The sequence below is a fragment of the Heterodontus francisci genome, chromosome 3 (assembly GCF_036365525.1).
Source record: "Heterodontus francisci isolate sHetFra1 chromosome 3, sHetFra1.hap1, whole genome shotgun sequence".
Classification (NCBI taxonomy): Eukaryota; Metazoa; Chordata; class Chondrichthyes; order Heterodontiformes; family Heterodontidae; genus Heterodontus; species Heterodontus francisci.
The window spans coordinates 173,311,167-173,331,569 of NC_090373.1; positions in this window are offsets into that span (position 1 = coordinate 173,311,167).

Sequence of the window (20,403 nt, forward strand, 5' to 3'; positions counted from 1 at the left end):
AACCGAATACTTTCTGCACCGACTACATTCTAACCGAGTGCTTTCTGCATCGACAACATTCTAACCAAATACTTTCTGCCTCGACTACATTCTAACCGAATAGTTTCTGCACCGACGACATTCTAACCGAATACTTTCTGCACCGACTACATTCTAACCGAATAGTTTCTGCACCGACTACATTCTAACCGATTACTTTCTACATCGACTACATTTTAACCGAATACTTTCTGCATCGACAACATTCTAACCGAATACTTTCTGCACCGACTACATTCTAACCGAATACTTTCTGCACCGACTACATTCTAACCGAGTACTTTCTGCATCGACAACATTCTAACCGAATACTTTCTGCACCGACTACTTTCTGCACCGACTACATTCTAACCGAATACTTTCTGCACCGACTACATTCTAACCGAATACTTTCTGCACCGACTACATTCTAACCGAGTACTTTCTGCATCGACAACATTTGAACCGAATACTTTCTGCACCGACTACTTTCTGCACCGACTACATTCTAACCGAATACTTTCTGCACCGACTACATTCTAACCGAATACTTTCTGCACCGACTACATTCTAACCGAGTGCTTTCTGCATCGACAACATTCTAACCAAATACTTTCTGCCTCGACTACATTCTAACCGAATAGTTTCTGCACCGACGACATTCTAACCGAATACTTTCTGCACCGACTACATTCTAACCGAATAGTTTCTGCACCGACTACATTCTAACCGATTACTTTCTACATCGACTACATTTTAACCGAATACTTTCTGCATCGACAACATTCTAACCGATTACTTTCTACATCGACTACATTCTAACCGAATACTTTCTGCATCGACTACATTTTAACCGAATACTTTCTACATCGACTGCGTTTTAACCGAATACTTTCTGCATCGACGACATTCCAACCGAATACTTTCTGCAACGACTACATTCTAACCGAATACTTTCTGCATCGAAAACATTCTAACCGAATATTTTCTGCATCGACGACATTCTAACCGAATACTTTCTGCAACGACTACATTCTAACCGAATACTTTCTGCATCGAAAACATTCTAACCGAATACTTTATACATCGACTACATTCTAACCGAATACTTTCTGCAACGACTACTTTCTACATCGACGACATTCTAACCGAATACTTTCTGCACCGACTACTTTCTACATCGACTACATTCCAACCGAATACTTTATACATCGACTACATTCTAACCGAATACTTTCTGCACCGACTACATTCTAACCGAATACTTTCTGCACCGACTACTTTCGACATTGACTACATTCTATCCGAATACTTTCTACAACAACTACATTCTAACCGAATACTTTCTGCATCGACTACATTTTAACCGAATACTTTATACATCGACTACCTTCTAACCGAATACTTTCTACAACAACTACATTCTAACCGAATACTTTATACATCGACTACATTCTAACCGAATACTTTCTGCACCAACTACTTTCTACATCGACAACATTCTAACCGAATACTTTCTGCACCGACTACTTTCTACATCGACTACATTCTAACCGAATACTTTATACATCGACTACATTCTACCCGAATACTTTCTGCACCGACAACTTTCTGCACCGACTACATTCTAACCGAATACTTTCTGCACCGACTACATTCTAACCGAGTACTTTCTGCATCGACAACATTCTAACCGAATACTTTCTGCCTCGACAACATTCTAACCGAATACTTTCTGCATCGACAACATTCTAACCGCATACTTTCTGCACCGACCACATTCTCACCGAATACTTTCTGCAACGACTACATTCTACATCGACTACATTCTAACCGAATACTTTATGCATCGACTACATTCTAACCGAATACTTTCTGCATCGACTACATTCTAACCGAATACTTTCTGCAACGACTACATTCTAACCGAATACTTTATACATCGACTACATTCTAACCGAATACTTTCTGCAACGACTACATTCTAACCGATACTTTATACATCGACTACATTCTAACCGAATACTTTCTGCAACGACTACTTTCTACATCGACGACATTCTAACCGAATACTTTCTGCACCGACTACTTTCTACATCGACTACATTCTAACCGAATACTTTATGCATCGACTACATTCTAACCGAATACTTTCTGCAACGACTACATTCTAACCGAATACTTTCTGCATCGAAAACATTCTAACCGAATACTTTCTGCATCGACTACATTCTAACCGAATACTTTCTGCATCGACTACATTCTAACCGAATACTTTCTGCAACGACTACATTCTAACCGAATACTTTATACATCGACTACATTCTAACCGAATACTTTCTGCAACAACTACTTTCTACATCGACGACATTCTAACCGAATACTTTCTGCACCGACTACTTTCTACATCGACTACATTCCAACCGAATACTTTATACATCGACTACATTCTAACCGAATACTTTCTGCACCGACTACATTCTAACCGAATACTTTCTGCACCGACTACTTTCGACATTGACTACATTCTATCCGAATACTTTCTACAACAACTACATTCTAACCGAATACTTTCTGCATCGACTACATTTTAACCGAATACTTTATACATCGACTACATTCTAACCGAATACTTTCTACAACAACTACATTCTAACCGAATACTTTATACATCGACTACATTCTAACCGAATACTTTCTGCACCAACTACTTTCTACATCGACAACATTCTAACCGAATACTTTCTGCACCGACTACTTTCTACATCGACTACATTCTAACCGAATACTTTATACATCGACTACATTCTACCCGAATACTTTCTGCACCGACAACTTTCTGCACCGACTACATTCTAACCGAATACTTTCTGCACCGACTACATTCTAACCGAGTACTTTCTGCATCGACAACATTCTAACCGAATACTTTCTGCCTCGACAACATTCTAACCGAATACTTTCTGCATCGACAACATTCTAACCGAATACTTTCTGCACCGACCACATTCTCACCGAATACTTTCTGCAACGACTACATTCTAACCGAGTACTTTCTGCATCAACAAAATTCTAAACAAATACTTTCTGCACCGACTACTTTCTGCACCGACTACATTCTAACCGAATACTTTCTGCACCGACTACATTCTAACCGAATACTTTCTGCACCGACTACTTTCTGCACCGACTACATTCTAACCGAATACTTTCTGCACCGACTACATTCTAAACGAATACTTTCTGCACCGACTACATTCTAACCGAGTACTTTCTGCATCGACAACATTCTAACCGAATACTTTCTGCACCGACTACATTCTAACCGAATACTTTCTGCACCGACTACATTCTAACCGAGTACTTTCTGCATCGACAACATTCTAACCGAATACTTTCTGCACCGACTACATTCTAACCGAATACTTTCTGCACCGACTACATGCTAAACAAATACTTTCTGCCTCGACTACATTCTAACCGAATAGTTTCTGCACCGACTACTTTCGACATCGACTACATTCTAACTGAATACTTTCTGAATCGACTACATTTTAACCGAATACTTTATACATCGGCTACATTCTAACCGAATACTTTCTGCACCGACTACTTTCGACATCGACTACATTCTAACTGAATACTTTCTGCATCGACTACATTTTAACCGAATACTTTATACATCGACTATATTCTAACCGAATACTTTCAGCATCGACTACATTTTAACCGAATACTTTCTGCATCGAAAACATTCTAACCGAATACTTTCTGCATCGACTACATTCTAACCGAATACTTTCTGCAACGCCTACATGCTAACCGAATATTTTCTGCATCGACTACATTCTAACCGAATACTTTCTGCAACGACTACATTCTAACCGAATACTTTCTGCATCGAAAACATTCTAACCGAATACTTTCTGCATCTACTACATTCTAACCGAATACTTTCTGCAACGACTACATTCTAACCGAATACTTTCTGCATCGACTACATTCTAACCGAATACTTTCTGCATCGACTACATTCTAACCGAATACTTTCTGCAACGACTACTTTCTACATCGACTACATTCTAACCGAATACTTTATGCATCGACTACATTCTAACCGAATACTTTCTGCATCGACTACATTCTAACCGAATACTTTCTGCAACGACTACATTCTAACCGAATACTTTATACATCGACTACATTCTAACCGAATACTTTCTGCAACGACTACATTCTAACCGAATACTTTATACATCGACTACATTCTAACCGAATACTTTCTGCAGCGACTACTTTCTACATCGACGACATTCTAACCGAATACTTTCTGCACCGACTACTTTCTACATCGACTACATTCTAACCGAATACTTTATGCATCGACTACATTCTAACCGAATACTTTCTGCATCGACTACATTCTAACCGAATACTTTCTGCAACGACTACATTCTAACCGAATACTTTCTGCATCGAAAACATTCTAACCGAATACTTTCTGCATCGACTACATTCTAACCGAATACTTTCTGCATCGACTACATTCTAACCGAATACTTTCTGCAACGACTACATTCTAACCGAATACTTTCTACATCGACGACATTCTAACCGAATACTTTCTGCACCGACTACTTTCTACATCGACTACATTCTAACCGAATACTTTATGCATCGACGACATTCCAACCGAATACCTTCTGCAACGACTACATTCTAACCGAATACTTTCTGCATCGAAAACATTCTAACCGAATACTTTCTGCATCGACTACATTCTAACCGAATACTTTCAGCAACGCCTACATGCTCACCGAATATTTTCTGCATCGACTACATTCTAACCGAATACTTTCTGCAACGACTACATTCTAACCGAATACTTTCTGCATCGAAAACATTCTAACCGAATACTTTCTGCATCGACTACATTCTAACCGAATACTTTCTGCAACGACTACATTCTAACCGAATACTTTCTGCATCGACTACATTCTAACCGAATACTTTCTGCATCGACTACATTCTAACCGAATACTTTCTGCATCGAAAACATTCTAACCGAATACTTTCTGCATCGACTACATTCTAACCGAATACTTTCTACATCGACTACGTTTTAACCGAATACTTTCTGCATCGACGACATTCCAACCGAATACTTTCTGCAACGACTACATTCTAACCGAATACTTTCTGCAACGACTACTTTCTACATCGACGACATGCTAACCGAATACTTTCATCATCGACTACATTTTAACCGAATACTTTATACATCGACTACATTCTAACGGAATACTTTCTGCATCGACTACATTCTAACCGAATACTTTCTGCACCGACTACTTTCTGCACTGACTACATTCTAACCGAATACTTTATACATCGACTACATTCTAACCGAATACTTTCTGCACCGACTACTTTCTGCACCGACTACATTCTAACCGAATACTTTCTGCACCGACTACATTCTAACCGAATACTTTCTGCACCGACTACATTCTAACCGAGTACTTTCTGCATCGACAACATTTGAACCGAATACTTTCTGCACCGACTACATTCTAACCGAATACTTTCTGCACCGACTACATTCTAACCGAGTGCTTTCTGCATCGACAACATTCTAACCAAATACTTTCTGCCTCGACTACATTCTAACCGAATAGTTTCTGCACCGACTACATTCTAACCGAATACTTTCTGCACCGACTACATTCTAACCGAATAGTTTCTGCACCGACTACATTCTAACCGATTACTTTCTACATCGACTACATTTTAACCGAATACTTTCTGCATCGACAACATTCTAACCGATTACTTTCTACATCGACTACATTCTAACCGAATACTTTCTGCATCGACTACATTTTAACCGAATACTTTCTACATCGACTACGTTTTAACCGAATACTTTCTGCATCGACGACATTCCAACCGAATACTTTCTGCAACGACTACATTCTAACCGAATACTTTCTGCATCGAAAACATTCTAACCGAATACTTTCTGCATCGACTACATTCTAACCGAATACTTTCTGCAACGCCTACATGCTAACCGAATATTTTCTGCATCGACTACATTCTAACCGAATACTTTCTGCAACGACTACATTCTAACCGAATACTTTCTGCATCGAAAACATTCTAACCGAATACTTTCTGCATCGACTACATTCTAACCGAATACTTTCTGCAACGACTACATTCTAACCGAATACTTTATACATCGACTACATTCTAACCGAATACTTTCTGCAACGACTACATTCTAACCGAATACTTTATACATCGACTACATTCTAACCGAATACTTTCTGCAACGACTACTTTCTACATCGACAACATTCTAACCGAATACTTTCTGCACCGACTACTTTCTACATCGACTACATTCTAACCGAATACTTTATGCATCGAAAACATTCTAACCGAATACTTTCTGCATCGACTACATTCTAACCGAATACTTTCTGCAACGCCTACATGCTCACCGAATATTTTCTGCATCGACTACATTCTAACCGAATACTTTCTGCAACGACTACATTCTAACCGAATACTTTCTGCATCGAAAACATTCTAACCGAATACTTTCTGCATCGACTACATTCTAACCGAATACTTTCTGCATCGACTACATTCTAACCGAATACTTTCTGCATCGACTACATTCTAACCGAATACTTTCTGCAATGACTACATTCTAACCGAATACTTTCTGCATCGAAAACATTCTAACCGAATACTTTCTGCATCGACTACATTCTAACCGAATACTTTCTACATCGACTACGTTTTAACCGAATACTTTCTGCATCGACGACATTCTAACCGAATACTTTCTGCAACGACTACATTCTAACCGAATACTTTCTGCAACGACTACTTTCTACATCGACGACATTCTAACCGAATACTTTCTGCACCGACTACTTTCTACATCGACTACATTCTAACCGAATACTTTCTGCATCGACTACATTCTAACCGAATACTTTCTGCATCGACTACATTTTAACCGAATACTTTATACATCGATTACATTTTAACCGAATACTTTATACATCGACTCCATGCTAACCGAATACTTTCATCATCGACTACATTTTAACCGAATACTTTATACATCGACTACATTCTAACGGAATACTTTCTGCATCGACTACATTCTAACCGAATACTTTCTGCACCGACTACTTTCTGCACTGACTACATTCTAACCGAATACTTTATACATCGACTACATTCTAACCGAATACTTTCTGCACCGACTACATTCTAACCAAATACTTTCTGCACCGACTACATTCTAACCGAGTACTTTCTGCATCGACAACATTTGAACCGAATACTTTCTGCACCGACTACATTCTAACCGAATACTTTCTGCACCGACTACATTCTAACCGAGTGCTTTCTGCATCGACAACATTCTAACCAAATACTTTCTGCCTCGACTACATTCTAACCGAATAGTTTCTGCACCGACTACATTCTAACCGAATACTTTCTGCACCGACTACATTCTAACCGAATAGTTTCTGCACCGACTACATTCTAACCGATTACTTTCTACATCGACTACATTTTAACCGAATACTTTCTGCATCGACAACATTCTAACCGATTACTTTCTACATCGACTACATTCTAACCGAATACTTTCTGCATCGACTACATTTTAACCGAATACTTTCTACATCGACTACGTTTTAACCGAATACTTTCTGCATCGACGACATTCCAACCGAATACTTTCTGCAACGTCTACATTCTAACCGAATACTTTCTGCATCGAAAACATTCTAACCGAATACTTTCTGCATCGACTACATTCTAACCGAATACTTTCTGCAACGCCTACATGCTAACCGAATATTTTCTGCATCGACTACATTCTAACCGAATACTTTCTGCAACGACTACATTCTAACCGAATACTTTCTGCATCGAAAACATTCTAACCGAATACTTTCTGCATCTACTACATTCTAACCGAATACTTTCTGCAACGACTACATTCTAACCGAATACTTTCTGCATCGACTACATTCTAACCGAATACTTTCTGCAACGACTACATTCTAACCGAATACTTTATACATCGACTACATTCTAACCGAATACTTTCTGCAACGACTACATTCTAACCGAATACTTAATACATCGACTACATTCTAACCGAATACTTTCTGCAACGACTACTTTCTACATCGACGACATTCTAACCGAATACTTTCTGCACCGACTACTTTCTACATCGACTACATTCTAACCGAATACTTTATGCATCGACTACATTCTAACCGAATACTTTCTGCATCGACTACATTCTAACCGAATACTTTCTGCAACGACTACATTCTAACCGAATACTTTCTGCATCGAAAACATTCTAACCGAATACTTTCTGCATCGACTACATTCTAACCGAATACTTTCTGCATCGACTACATTCTAACCGAATACTTTCTGCAACGACTACATTCTAACCGAATACTTTATACATCGACTACATTCTAACCGAATACTTTCTGCAACGACTACTTTCTACATCGACGACATTCTAACCGAATACTTTCTGCACCGACTACTTTCTACATCGACTACATTCTAACCGAATACTTTATACATCGACTACATTCTAACCGAATACTTTCTGCACCGACTACATTCTAACCGAATACTTTCTGCACCGACTACTTTCGACATTGACTACATTCTATCCGAATACTTTCTACAACAACTACATTCTAACCGAATACTTTCTGCATCGACTACATTTTAACCGAATACTTTATACATCGACTACATTCTAACCGAATACTTTCTACAACAACTACATTCTAACCGAATACTTTATACATCGACTACATTCTAACCGAATACTTTCTGCACCAACTACTTTCTACATCGACAACATTCTAACCGAATACTTTCTGCACCGACTACTTTCTACATCGACTACATTCTAACCGAATACCTTCTGCACCGACAACTTTCTGCACCGACTACATTCTAACCGAATACTTTATACATCGACTCCATGCTAACCGAATACTTTCATCATCGACTACATTTTAACCGAATACTTTATACATCGACTACATTCTAACGGAATACTTTCTGCATCGACTACATTCTAACCGAATACTTTCTGCACCGACTACTTTCTGCACTGACTACATTCTAACCGAATACTTTATACATCGACTACATTCTAACCGAATACTTTCTGCACCGACTACATTCTAACCAAATACTTTCTGCACCGACTACATTCTAACCGAGTACTTTCTGCATCGACAACATTTGAACCGAATACTTTCTGCACCGACTACATTCTAACCGAATACTTTCTGCACCGACTACATTCTAACCGAGTGCTTTCTGCATCGACAACATTCTAACCAAATACTTTCTGCCTCGACTACATTCTAACCGAATAGTTTCTGCACCGACTACATTCTAACCGAATACTTTCTGCACCGACTACATTCTAACCGAATAGTTTCTGCACCGACTACATTCTAACCGATTACTTTCTACATCGACTACATTTTAACCGAATACTTTCTGCATCGACAACATTCTAACCGATTACTTTCTACATCGACTACATTCTAACCGAATACTTTCTGCATCGACTACATTTTAACCGAATACTTTCTACATCGACTACGTTTTAACCGAATACTTTCTGCATCGACGACATTCCAACCGAATACTTTCTGCAACGTCTACATTCTAACCGAATACTTTCTGCATCGAAAACATTCTAACCGAATACTTTCTGCATCGACTACATTCTAACCGAATACTTTCTGCAACGCCTACATGCTAACCGAATATTTTCTGCATCGACTACATTCTAACCGAATACTTTCTGCAACGACTACATTCTAACCGAATACTTTCTGCATCGAAAACATTCTAACCGAATACTTTCTGCATCTACTACATTCTAACCGAATACTTTCTGCAACGACTACATTCTAACCGAATACTTTCTGCATCGACTACATTCTAACCGAATACTTTCTGCAACGACTACATTCTAACCGAATACTTTATACATCGACTACATTCTAACCGAATACTTTCTGCAACGACTACATTCTAACCGAATACTTAATACATCGACTACATTCTAACCGAATACTTTCTGCAACGACTACTTTCTACATCGACGACATTCTAACCGAATACTTTCTGCACCGACTACTTTCTACATCGACTACATTCTAACCGAATACTTTATGCATCGACTACATTCTAACCGAATACTTTCTGCATCGACTACATTCTAACCGAATACTTTCTGCAACGACTACATTCTAACCGAATACTTTCTGCATCGAAAACATTCTAACCGAATACTTTCTGCATCGACTACATTCTAACCGAATACTTTCTGCATCGACTACATTCTAACCGAATACTTTCTGCAACGACTACATTCTAACCGAATACTTTATACATCGACTACATTCTAACCGAATACTTTCTGCAACGACTACTTTCTACATCGACGACATTCTAACCGAATACTTTCTGCACCGACTACTTTCTACATCGACTACATTCTAACCGAATACTTTATACATCGACTACATTCTAACCGAATACTTTCTGCACCGACTACATTCTAACCGAATACTTTCTGCACCGACTACTTTCGACATTGACTACATTCTATCCGAATACTTTCTACAACAACTACATTCTAACCGAATACTTTCTGCATCGACTACATTTTAACCGAATACTTTATACATCGACTACATTCTAACCGAATACTTTCTACAACAACTACATTCTAACCGAATACTTTATACATCGACTACATTCTAACCGAATACTTTCTGCACCAACTACTTTCTACATCGACAACATTCTAACCGAATACTTTCTGCACCGACTACTTTCTACATCGACTACATTCTAACCGAATACCTTCTGCACCGACAACTTTCTGCACCGACTACATTCTAACCAAATACCTTCTGCACCGACAACTTTCTGCACCGACTACATTCTAACCGAATACTTTCTGCACCGACTACATTCTAACCGAGTACTTTCTGCATCGACAACATTCTAACCGAATACTTTCTGCCTCGACAACATTCTAACCGAATACTTTCTGCATCGACAACATTCTAACCGAATACTTTCTGCACCGACCACATACTCACCGAATACTTTCTGCCACGACTACATTCTAACCGAGTACTTTCTGCATCAACAAAATTCTAAACAAATACTTTCTGCACCGACTACTTTCTGCACCGACTACATTCTAACCGAATACTTTCTGCACCGACTACATTCTAACCGAATACTTTCTGCACCGACTACTTTCTAACCGAATACTTTCTGCATCGACTACATTCTAACCGAATACTTTCTGCAACGACTACATTCTAACCGAATACTTTCTGCATCGAAAACATTCTAACCGAATACTTTCTGCATCGACTACATTCCAACCGAATACTTTCTGCATCGACTACATTCTAACCGAATACATTCTGCTACGACTTCATTCTAACCGAATACTTTCTGCATCGACTACATTCTAACCGAATACTTTCTGCATCGACTACATTCTAACCGAATACTTTCTGCAATGACTACATTCTAACCGAATACTTTCTGCATCGACTACATTCCAACCGAATACTTTATACATCGACTACATTCTAACCGAATACTTTCTGCATCGACTACATTCTAACCGAATACTTTCTGCAACGCCTACATGCTCACCGAATATTTTCTGCATCGACTACATTCTAACCGAATACTTTCTGCAACGACTGCATTCTAACCGAATACTTTCTGCATCGAAAACATTCTAACCGAATACTTTCTGCATCGACTACATTCTAACCGAATACTTTCTGCAACGACTACATTCTAACCGAATACTTTCTGCATCGACTACATTCTAACCGAATACTTTCTGCATCGACTACATTCTAACCGAATACTTTCTGCAATGACTACATTCTAACCGAATACTTTCTGCATCGAAAACAGTCTAACCGAATACTTTCTGCATCGACTACATTCTAACCGAATACTTTCTACATCGACTACGTTTTAACCGAATACTTTCTGCATCGACGACATTCCAACCGAATACTTTCTGCAACGACTACATTCTAACCGAATACTTTCTGCAACGACTACTTTCTACATCGACGACATTCTAACCGAATACTTTCTGCACCGACTACTTTCTACATCGACTACATTCTAACCGAATACTTTCTGCATCGACTACATTCTAACCGAATACTTTCTGCATCGACTACATTTTAACCGAATACTTTATACATCGACTAAATTTTAACCGAATACTTTATACATCGACTCCATGCTAACCGAATACTTTCATCATTGACTACATTTTAACCGAATACTTTATACATCGACGACATTCTAACGGAATACTTTCTGCATCGACTACATTCTAACCGAATACTTTCTGCACCGACTACTTTCTGCACTGACTACATTCTAACCGAATACTTTATACATCGACTACATTCTAACCGAATACTTTCTGCACCGACTACTTTCTGCACCGACTACATTCTAACCGAATACTTTCTGCACCGACTACATTCTAACCGAATACTTTCTGCACCGACTACATTCTAACCGAGTACTTTCTGCATCGACAACATTTGAACCGAATACTTTCTGCACCGACTACTTTCTGCACTGACTACATTCTAACCGAATACTTTCTGCACCGACTACATTCTAACCGAATACTTTCTGCACCGACTACATTCTAACCGAGTGTTTTCTGCATCGACAACATTCTAACCAAATACTTTCTGCCTCGACTACATTCTAACCGAATAGTTTCTGCACCGACGACATTCTAACCGAATACTTTCTGCACCGACTACATTCTAACCGAATAGTTTCTGCACCGACTACATTCTAACCGATTACTTTCTACATCGACTACATTTTAACCGAATACTTTCTGCATCGACAACATTCTAACCGATTACTTTCTACATCGACTACATTCTAACCGAATACTTTCTGCATCGACTACATTTTAACCGAATACTTTCTACATCGACTACGTTTTAACCGAATACTTTCTGCATCGACGACATTCCAACCGAATACTTTCTGCAACGACTACATTCTAACTGAATACTTTCTGCATCGAAAACATTCTAACCGAATATTTTCTGCATCGACTACATTCTAACCGAATACTTTCTGCAACGACTACATTCTAACCGAATACTTTCTGCATCGAAAACATTCTAACCGAATACTTTCAGCATCTACTACATTCTAACCGAATACTTTCTGCAACGACTACATTCTAACCGAATACTTTCTGCATCGACTACATTCTAACCGAATACTTTCTGCATCGACTACATTCTAACCGAATACTTTCTGCAACGACTACTTTCTACATCGACTACATTCTAACCGAATACTTTATGCATCGACTACATTCTAACCGAATACTTTCTGCATCGATTACATTCTAACCGAATACTTTCTGCAACGACTACATTCTAACCGAATACTTTATACATCGACTACATTCTAACCGAATACTTTCTGCAACGACTACATTCTAACCGAATACTTTATACATCGACTACATTCTAACCGAATACTTTCTGCAACGACTACTTTCTACATCGACGACATTCTAACCGAATACTTTCTGCACCGACTACTTTCTACATCGACTACATTCTAACCGAATACTTTATGCATCGACTACATTCTAACCGAATACTTTCTGCATCGACTACATTCTAACCGAATACTTTCTGCATCGAAAACATTCTAACCGAATACTTTCTGCATCGACTACATTCTAACCGAATACTTTCTGCATCGACTACATTCTAACCGAATACTTTCTGCAACGACTACATTCTAACCGAATACTTTATACGTCGACTACATTCTAACCGAATACTTTCTGCAACGACTACTTTCTACATCGACGACATTCTAACCGAATACTTTCTGCACCGACTACTTTCTACATCGACTACATTCTAACCGAATACTTTATACATCGACTACATTCTAACCGAATACTTTCTGCACCGACTACTTTCTACATCGACTGCATTCTAACCGAATACTTTATACATCGACTACATTCTAACCGAATACTTTCTGCACCGACTACATTCTAACCGAATACTTTCTGCACCGACTACTTTCGACATTGACTACATTCTATCCGAATACTTTCTACAACAACTACATTCTAACCGAATACTTTCTGCATCGACTACATTTTAACCGAATACTTTATACATCGACTACATTCTAACCGAATACTTTCTACAACAACTACATTCTAACCGAATACTTTATACATCGACTACATTCTAACCGAATACTTTCTGCACCAACTACTTTCTACATCGACAACATTCTAACCGAATACTTTCTGCACCGACTACTTTCTACATCGACTACATTCTAACCGAATACTTTATACATCGACTACATTCTACCCGAATACTTTCTGCACCGACAACTTTCTGCACCGACTACATTCTAACCGAATACTTTCTGCACCGACTACATTCTAACCGAGTACTTTCTGCATCGACAACATTCTAACCGAATACTTTCTGCCTCGACAACATTCTAACCGAATACTTTCTGCATCGACAACATTCTAACCGAATACTTTCTGCACCGACCACATTCTCACCGAATACTTTCTGCAACGACTACATTCTAACCGAGTACTTTCTGCATCAACAAAATTCTAAACAAATACTTTCTGCACCGACTACTTTCTGCACCGACTACATTCTAACCGAATACTTTCTGCACCGACTACATTCTAACCGAATACTTTCTGCACCGACTACTTTCTGCACCGACTACATTCTAACCGAATACTTTCTGCACCGACTACATTCTAAACGAATACTTTCTGCACCGACTACATTCTAACCGAGTACTTTCTGCATCGACAACATTCTAACCGAATACTTTCTGCACCGACTACATTCTAACCGAATACTTTCTGCACCGACTACATTCTAACCGAGTACTTTCTGCATCGACAACATTCTAACCGAATACTTTCTGCACCGACTACATTCTAACCGAATACTTTCTGCACCGACTACATGCTAAACAAATACTTTCTGCCTCGACTACATTCTAACCGAATAGTTTCTGCACCGACTACTTTCGACATCGACTACATTCTAACTGAATACTTTCTGAATCGACTACATTTTAACCGAATACTTTATACATCGACTACATTCTAACCGAATACTTTCTGCACCGACTACATTCGACATCGACTACATTCTAACTGAATACTTTCTGCATCGACTACATTTTAACCGAATACTTTATACATCGACTACATTCTAACCGAATACTTTCAGCATCGACTACATTTTAACCGAATACTTTCTGCATCGAAAACATTCTAACCGAATACTTTCTGCATCGACTACATTCTAACCGAATATTTTCTGCATCGACTACATTCTAACCGAATACTTTCTGCAACGACTACATTCTAACCGAATACTTTCTGCATCGAAAACATTCTAACCGAATACTTTCTGCATCTACTACATTCTAACCGAATACTTTCTGCAACGACTACATTCTAACCGAATACTTTCTGCATCGACTACATTCTAACCGAATACTTTCTGCATCGACTACTTTCTACATCGACTACATTCTAACCGAATACTTTATGCATCGACTACATTCTAACCGAATACTTTCTGCATCGACTGCATTCTAACCGAATACTTTCTGCAACGACTACATTCTAACCGAATACTTTATACCTCGACTACATTCTAACCGAATACTTTCTGCAACGACTACATTCTAACCGAATACTTTATACATCGACTACATTCTAACCGAATACTTTCTGCAACGACTACTTTCTACATCGACGACATTCTAACCGAATACTTTCTGCACCGACTACTTTCTACATCGACTACATTCTAACCGAATACTTTATGCATCGACTACATTCTAACCGAATACTTTCTGCATCGACTACATTCTAACCGAATACTTTCTGCAACGACTACATTCTAACCGAATACTTTCTGCATCGAAAACATTCTAACCGAATACTTTCTGCATCGACTACATTCTAACCGAATACTTTCTGCATCGACTACATTCTAACCGAATACTTTCTGCAACGACTACATTCTAACCGAATACTTTCTGCATCGAAAACATTCTAACCGAATACTTTCTGCATCGACTACATTCTAACCGAATACTTTCTGCAACGACTGCATTCTAACCGAATACTTTCTGCATCGACTACATTCTAACCGAATACTTTCTGCATCGACTACATTCTAACCGAATACTTTCTGCAATGACTACATTCTAACCGAATACTTTCTGCATCGAAAACATTCTAACCGAATACTTTCTGCATCGACTACATTCTAACCGAATACTTTCTACATCGACTACGTTTTAACCGAATACTTTCTGCATCGACGACATTCCAACCGAATACTTTCTGCAACGACTACATTCTAACCGAATACTTTCTGCAACGACTACTTTCTACATCGACGACATTCTAACCGAATACTTTCTGCACCGACTACTTTCTACATCGACTACATTCTAACCGAATACTTTCTGCATCGACTACATTCTAACCGAATACTTTCTGCATCGACTACATTTTAACCGAATACTTTATACATCGACGACATTTTAACCGAATACTTTATACATCGACTCCATGCTAACCGAATACTTTCATCATCGACTACATTTTAACCGAATACTTTATACATCGACTACATTCTAACGGAATACTTTCTGCATCGACTACATTCTAACCGAATACTTTCTGCACCGACTACTTTCTGCACTGACTACATTCTAACCGAATACTTTATACATCGACTACATTCTAACCGAATACTTTCTGCACCGACTACTTTCTGCACCGACTACATTCTAACCGAATACTTCATACATCGACTACATTTTAACCGAATACTTTCTGCATCGACTACATTCTAACCGAATACTTTCTGCAATGACTACATTCTAACCGAATACTTTCTGCATCGACTACATTCTAACCGAATACTTTCTGCACCGACTACATTCTAACCGAATACTTTATACAACGACTACATTTTAACCGAATACTTTCTGCATCGACTACATTTTAACCGAATACTTTCTGCAACGACTACATTCTAACCGAATACTTTATACATCGACTACATTCTAACCGAATACTTTCTGCAACGACTACTTTCTACATCGACGACATTCTAACCGAATACTTTCTGCACCGACTACTTTCTACATCGACTGCATTCTAACCGAATACTTTATACATCGACTACATTCTAACCGAATACTTTCTGCACCGACTACATTCTAACCGAATACTTTCTGCACCGACTACTTTCGACATTGACTACATTCTATCCGAATACTTTCTGCACCGACTACATTCTAACCGAATACTTTCTGCACCGACTACTTTCGACATCGACTACATTCTAACCGAATACTTTCTACGACAACTACATTCTAACCGAATACTTTCTGCATCGACTACATTTTAACCGAATACTTTCTACAACAACTACATTCTAACCGAATTCTTTATACATCGACTACATTCTAACCGAATACTTTCTGCACCGACTACATTCTAACCGAGTACTTTCTGCATCGACAACATTCTAACCGAATACTTTCTGCACCGACTACATTCTAACCGAATACTTTCTGCACCGACTACATTCTAACCGAGTACTTTCTGCATCGACAACATTCTAACCGAATACTTTCTGCACCGACTACATTCTCACCGAATACTTTCTGCACCGACTACATTCTAACCGAGTACTTTCTGCATCGACAACATTCTAACCAAATACTTTCTGCCTCGACTACATTTTAACCGAATACTTTATACATCGACTACATTCTAACCGAATACTTTCTACAACAACTACATTCTAACCGAATACTTTATACATCGACTACATTCTAACCGAATACTTTCTGCACCGACTACTTTCTACATCGACGACATTCTAACCGAATACTTTCTGCACCGACTACTTTCTACATCGACTACATTCTAACCGAATACTTTATACATCGACTACATTCTAACCGAATACTTTCTGCACCGACTACTTTCTGCACCGACTACATTCTAACCGAATACTTTCTGCAACGACTACATTCTAACCGAATACTTTCTGCATCGAAAACATTCTAACTGAATACTTTCTGCATCGACTACATTCTAACCGAATACTTTCTGCACCGACTACATTCTAACCGAGTGCTTTCTGCATCGACAACATTCTAACCAAGTACTTTCTGCCTCGACTACATTCTAACCGAATAGTTTCTGCACCGACTACATTCTAACCGAATACTTTCTGCACCGACTACATTCTAACCGAATAGTTTCTGCACCGACTACATTCTAACCGATTACTTTCTACATCGACTACATTTTAACCGAATACTTTCTGCATCGACAACATTCTAACCGATTACTTTCTACATCAACTACATTCTAACCGAATACTTTCTGCATCGACTACATTTTAACCGAATACTTTCTACATCGACTACGTTTTAACCGAATACTTTCTGCATCGACGACATTCCAACCGAATACTTTCTGCAACGACTACATTCTAACCGAATACTTTCTGCATCGAAAACATTCTAACCGAATACTTTCTGCATCGACTACATTCTAACCGAATACTTTCTGCAACGCCTACATTCTAACCGAATACTTTCTGCATCGAAAACATTCTAACCGAATACTTTCTGCAACGACTACATTCTAACCGAATACTTTCTGCATCGAAAACATTCTAACCGAATACTTTCTGCATCTACTACATTCTAACCGAATACTTTCTGCATCGAAAACATGCTAACCGAATATTTTCTGCATCGACTACATTCTAACCGAATACTTTCTGCAACGACTACATTCTAACCGAATACTTTCTGCATCGAAAACATTCTAACCGAATACTTTCTGCATCTACTACATTCTAACCGAATACTTTCTGCATCGACTACATTCTAACCGAATACTTTCTGCATCGACTACATTCTAACCGAATACTTTCTGCAACGACTACATTCTAACCGAATACTTTATACATCGACTACATTCTAACCGAATACTTTCTGCAACGACTACATTCTAACCGAATACTTTATACATCGACTACATTCTAACCGAATACTTTCTGCAACGACTACTTTCTACATCGACGACATTCTAACCGAATACTTTCTGCACCGACTACTTTCTACATCGACTACATTCTAACCGAATACTTTATGCATCGACTACATTCTAACCGAATACTTTCTGCATCGACTACATTCTAACCGAATACTTTCTGCAACGACTACATTCTAACCGAATACTTTCTGCATCGAAAACATTCTAACCGAATACTTTCTGCATCGACTACATTCTAACCGAATACTTTCTGCATCGACTACATTCTAACCGAATACTTTCTGCAACGACTACATTCTAACCGAATACTTTATACATCGACTACATTCTAACCGAATACTTTCTGCAACGACTACTTTCTACATCGACAACATTCTAACCGAATACTTTCTGCACCGACTACTTTCTACATCGACTACATTCTAACCGAATACTTTATACATCGACTACATTCTAACCGAATACTTTCTGCACCGACTACATTCTAACCGAATACTTTCTGCACCGACTACTTTCGACATTGACTACATTCTATCCGAATACTTTCTACAACAACTACATTCTAACCGAATACTTTCTGCATCGACTACATTTTAACCGAATACTTTATACATCGACTACATTCTAACCAAATACTTTCTACAACAACTACATTCTAACCGAATACTTTATACATCGACTACATTCTAACCGAATACTTTCTGCACCAACTACTTTCTACATCGACAACATTCTAACCGAATACTTTCTGCACCGACTACTTTCTACATCGACTACATTCTAACCGAATACTTTATACATCGACTACCTTCTACCCGAATACTTTCTGCACCGACAACTTTCTGCACCGACTACATTCTAACCGAATACTTTCTGCACCGACTACATTCTAACCGAGTACTTTCTGCATCGACAACATTCTAACCGAATACTTTCTGCCTCGACAACATTCTAACCGAATACTTTCTGCATCGACAACATTCTAACCGAATACTTTCTGCACCGACCACATTCTCACCGAATACTTTCTGCAACGACTACATTCTAACCGA